Source organism: Schistocerca gregaria, chromosome 4 (assembly GCF_023897955.1).
Source record: "Schistocerca gregaria isolate iqSchGreg1 chromosome 4, iqSchGreg1.2, whole genome shotgun sequence".
NCBI classification, from domain to species: domain Eukaryota; kingdom Metazoa; phylum Arthropoda; class Insecta; order Orthoptera; family Acrididae; genus Schistocerca; species Schistocerca gregaria.
The window spans coordinates 247052823-247058822 of NC_064923.1; positions in this window are offsets into that span (position 1 = coordinate 247052823).

The following is a 6000-nucleotide window of genomic DNA, read 5'->3' on the forward strand; positions in this document are numbered from 1 at the left end:
CAGTGGTCGGGAGGGGATCAATGATGTCACTTCGTGCAGAGTTGGACAGCTTAGGTTTGTTTGGGGTGTGTGCTGGTGATTTGGTTGTGAGGGCTGGCTCAACCATATCAATGTGCTGCCTGTGCTCCATAAACTTAAACTACCTGTCTGTTAAGGGGAGTTTCTTGCCCAGTGGGTCATCCTCATGTGCAATCATACCTGGTTGTATCTGAGGCAGAAGTTTGACAATCCATCGTGTACAGGGAGTAGGGTTCGGGATCAGTGTCGGGTCAACTAAGGAATGTAGTCGGTGCTACAGTTAGGAAGCAGAGCCCCAACGAGTTATCACTTGGCACACCTGTTCCTCCAGGCTGCGAGCGACCCAGCATCGAAGAAGCTATTGCCACAATATCTGTCCGCAGGAATACCGAAGGTGGAGTATCACCAAAACTTGCCAGAGTAGGTTCAGTGTGCAAGATCACTAACAATGATTACATTGATGTTCACTGTGTCACACTCTCTGTTTCTTTGTATGCTGCTGAAGACAGTGAGGAGACTGAGAGGCGACAGGTCCTGATGCCATCAGAGCAGTAGGGAAGGGGTGACAAAACAGGTTTCATGCCCAATGACTGCATTTTTAATGCGCAATAAGGCGACTCAGGATGTGATTTCGTGGTTATCGCGGCATTCACGTTAGTTAGGACTGCCAGTGGAGGCAGTTTCCCTTCTATTGGATAGGAAAATGTACCATTAACACACTGGATGTGTTATATGGATATACGACACCATACAATGTGAACACTCCGTAACATGTTCTAGAGCGAACTGCCTCTGACACTCGCAGATGTTCCGTTCTTCCATTTGAGGTTGTTGGTCAGTTTCTGTTTCATTGAGCTGGTCGCAAAATTCTAATAGGACAAATTAAAGATGAATGACTTCCTGATTCAATGACTGTAATCTTATATCCATAACAAGAAACAGAATTCTGCTTTTATAGACTGTACTGCAACAATGAAACTAATCTCAGAATATACATTATGTAAATGCGGTGACCCTGAAGTCTCAGTATTTGTGTTGTAAAAATGCATGACATTCCTAAATAAACTACCAGTGATGTTGTAGGGCAATGTTGTTGAGAGTTTCTGATGACCTAAATACATCTTTTGTAGAAATTCTTAAAAGGGGAGTCACTGAAGAGTGCTGGGCTCTCTGGACTTATGTGTACCTGGTGGACAATGTCAAGCACATAATTCCACACAAGGACACTTACTAGTACTCCCACATCCTTTCGAGAACGTGTTGAATGCTGTTACAGCTAGCCACTTTGTCATAAGCATGTGATCCATGCGTTACCTTATGGCTAAAGACTTTATCTTATGGCTGAAGAACTGCTTTGTATGTGACGTATAACACATCTGTGAAAAATAAGTATTTTAGTGACATTTTTCATCATTTATTACAGTCTTAATGGATCCATCCAACAGTGAGTCCATCTAAATTTCTGATTTGGTAGCAACATGTGAACATTAACATTTTAGTCTATGTATGAGAAAATTTTGGCTCTTCTGGTCCATATTGTAATGGATTCAGCAAAGCAGTGTGGAGTGAAAGCAATCCTTGGGCAGAACTACAGCACTGGAACTTGACAGATATGCATAGGGCAGAATGCAGCAGAGTTGGACAGTGCACCAACAGGAGGCTAGGTATCCACTGCTGATTTTCACCGTGCAATAGAGTGTGTCCTGTTTTGAAAATTCAAGACAGATTAAAAGTCTGTGCCGGACTAGAGCCCAAACCTGGGACTGATAAAAGTAAAGGTATGAAACAAGTTGTGAGTTATGCTTGGATAGTTCACTTGGTAGAGCACATGCCCATAAAAGGCCAGCACACACTTTTAATCTGTCAGAAAGTTTCAGCATACTTTTTACCTTGTCTGGCTATCCCATTTTCGTTTGGTCCCATGTGTTCAAACTGCCGCTTCTGTTGTAGTCTGCTACTGCTCATATTGCAAAATGGATGTTGCTTTGATAAAAAAAGTTACCTATGAGTGCTGTAATGAAAGCTAGCTTGACATGTGTGTAAAATTTTGTGAATGAGAGTGATGCCACACGCAGTACAAACAAATTGACTATTGCTGCTAGGCTATGACAATTGACAAAAGTCGTTGACAAATTTGATGGGTCAAAGGGACAGCTGGAGTTGTTTGAAGCCAGAGCTACTTTTGAAGTTATGTTCTTTAAAGCTGCAAAAAAATGCAAGCAGTTAATTTGATGCACAATTCAGGTGGCTAGGCTTAATCTGTGTCAAGTATAGCAAAAACTGGAAATACTGTGGATCTTGCAGTTAACACCCACCAACAGTAATGCAGTGCAGTTCAGGCTCTTTCATGACACATTTGTAAGTTTGGTTGAAAACAATGAGGCACTAGATGAAATTATAAAGAATCATCATTTGGTCAGCCCTTTGATTGAAAAAAACCGCCAAGCTAATTCCTCGTAATCTGGTGACTAACAGTAATTTTGTAATAGCATATAAAATTGTCTGCAGCACATATACTCACCGATGGCTGATTGCATTGATTTGATGAAGCAGACTGCACATGCTGTTAGTGAGGCTGCAGTGCACCTAAATCGTTATTTCACAGCTTGTCCTTGAGAAATTCAAACTTGTGTCATAGGTTGTTCTTGAGAAATTCAAACACTACTAAGGACAGAATCTGAGTCAAGTTTAAATTCTAACAGTTTTCCAAGATTTGAGGAAACTTTCACATTTCTTGAAAGCAAGGACAAGTCATCTGAAAGCAATCTGTGCAGTCTTGACAAAGTTACACAGCTAAGAAACCAGTTCATATTGTGTGCTGCCGATAACACACTATAATCAGACATACAGAATAAAGGAAGCTCCAGTGAGTGAGAGCAAGAATCTTGTAATATGTAAAATATTGTGTTTCAATTGCCTGAATAGTGACTATAGAGCCTCTAATTGTAAATCAAGTAGATATTATATTCATGAAAAACAACGACAGATGTTATTGCACATTGTGGCACAACCTGAGTGTGGATTACATATAAACAGTGTCAAAATAACATGGACAGCGTACAGGACGCCACACATGATAACCCAGAAGTAGTTTCTCACTAGCAGTTTTGGGCAAAAATGATGACTGAGCAATTGTAAGCACTTTTTTACTATTGAATCTGGTCACGTGCATCAAGGCTATTCTGAGAATCACATCACTTTCTTATCGTTGAGGCCACCCATACCACGCACGTCCTGCCTTCCCCCATGCACCCTCCCCAACCCTATGCAGCAAGCTCGCCCCTTGCACTGTCCCACCACTCAGCCAGTTACACGTAAGTTCAAATGAGCAGTTTTAATTTGCATGCTGTGCAGTTTTCCTGCTGTTGTATTGTAGAGAAGCTGTGATCTGGTGAAGCCTGCAACTGTGCATCATAAGAATGACTTAATACGTAAAATGTGTAAAGGCATTGTAAGTAACATCATTTCTTCACTATCTGTATGTATATCTAGATCTCATGTGTTCAATTGACAATACGCTTGCAATGTGCAGAGAAGAATTTATAAAATCTATTTCAAGTAAACATCTATCAGAGAAAAGTACTCACTGCTTCCTGCATCAAGAAGGGCAAAGCACGATAATGGAGAAGCATGTGATTGTAGATAGGAGAAATATTATTCAACAAATAATTACAATAGCAAGAAGACACTTTACCTGATCGAGTCCACCAATGCAATGGGGTGCAAATGTTGCATTTGTTTACTCTTCTTAAAATGCCTATCCAGTTTATCACCAAGTAAAACACGCCAGCGATTGGAGTAAGTATTCATCCAACTATAATTATTAAAACTATATTTGTATAACGTTAAGCTTTGGTTATTTTGTTACTAATGCAGCGCTAGCAGAGCTACTACTGGACTAAGAAATGGAGGTTCTCACAGCAGCAAAGATGTTGTGTAAGCTGGAAGAATATTATAAAAGATATTGGTATGCAATTGAACTTCTCCAAATATTTTTTCAATCAAATCAGTCACATACACTCGCAGTTTATAAAGAGCCTTGATAAGGAAATGTTAATATAGGGTGTGTTCACTGATAGACCATGCATGTGAAAGTGTAACTATGACTCTAAATGTACAACACCAAGTATGGCACATTGTGTTAATGCATCGTCTCTGGCTATGAGGCGCTTTTCAGCCAGACAGCGTGATGTTCAGTACTCAGAGCTGCAGCAGTGTCTACTGTGCACACGAACCTCCTATTATACTTTCCTAAATATTTTAAGCACTCATGCATATACAAAGGCAACCGTCTTCAAAGATTTATAATTTGAAAAGGAGCACAATCGGTCTGAATTTGATATCAAAGGTAATAATAACCTTGATGAACTGGCAGTAGCAATCGTAAATAGTATATATATTTACAGTGATAGTGAAATAGTTCATCCACTTGTGAGAGAACCGTCAAAGGGTAAAGATTTCGAGACATGTGTTAACACTCACATACCAAACTCCCTAGTGTGAGCCAGTGGAAATATAAACGCCAACTGTAATGAGTAGAAATGTAGGTGAAAAAAAAAACAAATAAGCATAACTAATAATTCCGTTTCCTTGTAGGTGAAGTGTAGTAACAGCCAACTGATGTGGGAATAATGCCGTTCAGATGTACCGTTTGAACACCAGTGGCTGTGTCAGTGTCAGTATGATATCTAATTGGAGTTCCACTTGGTGGCAGTATTTGAAGATCCTCGTATTAGTGACATCGAAGTAATATTATCCCTGGATAAATGGCTTTGATATGCAATATCAATACAGATTTCAGCCTTGTTCTCCAGTGACACTGAAAGATCATTCATCTCTTTAGAGGTCTGCTCTTGAACAGTTAAAATATTTAACAACAGACACTGCATACATCTGCTGTATCATGCTTTTAAGATTTTAGTATGTACCACCTATGCAGCACAACATAAGCTAGAGTATTAACTAAGGTGGCAGCCATATGTCCACCGATTCTATGAGACATTGTGGAGTAATCCAGAGAATTTAGCTAGCCTCACCCATCACAAAAAAATCATAGCTCAGCTGTATGATGCATGCTGTGCATCCATAGAGGTGGAAATGCATGGCTCAACTTTGTCAGATGCGGGCACAAAACTATTATCTTATTAAACTTTGTTTATATACCTACATAAATGTAATTATTTATAAATTAAAATAAAATTTTAAGAGTGCTTGCCTGTTGATGTATAAAATCCCTTGCATTATAATGTAAATGAACAGTTACGACCATGATTGGGTGGATGAAACAATCTCATAACAAGGGTCTTGTAGTAAGCTATTGGTCCTGCGGTTATGGTGCTGGAAACCGGAAGAAGAGGAAGAAATGATGATGATTAGTGTTTTAGGGCGCACAACAAAAGAGGAAGAAGAATGGATCATTATTTCCCAATAACATAAGTGTTTTAATTATTGGACCTTCAGATTGTGGGAAGAGTAATTTTGTTCTCATACTGTTAACACATACTGAGGAAGTCTTCTTTGAACAAGTATATATGTTTTCAAAACTTCTTTCAGCCAAAATGTCAGCTATGGCAGAAGATTTTGCATGGCATTGAGGTAGTAGCATTCCAGAAATTCAGCAAAAGCAGTGATATTCCATCACCTGAAAAAGTAAAGGAAAATGGCGTTTTCATATTTGATGACGTCACAGTGGAAAACGAGAATGAGATCCAGAGATATTCTTTCTTTGGCCGCCATATGCATGTCAATATATTTTATCTGAACCAGACACTATTCAGAAGCAATTGGTTCTGGATAATGTGAACCTTATTATCACTTTCAAATAGGACAATCTCAATTTCAGGCATATTAACCAAGCACCTGTAGGAACTGACGTGTCATTCAATGAATTCATTACTGCAGGTGGGGATTACTGGGATGGAATGGTAAATGTCGTGTGACTAGGGCCTCGCGTCGGGTAGACTGTTCGCTGTTGCAAGTCTT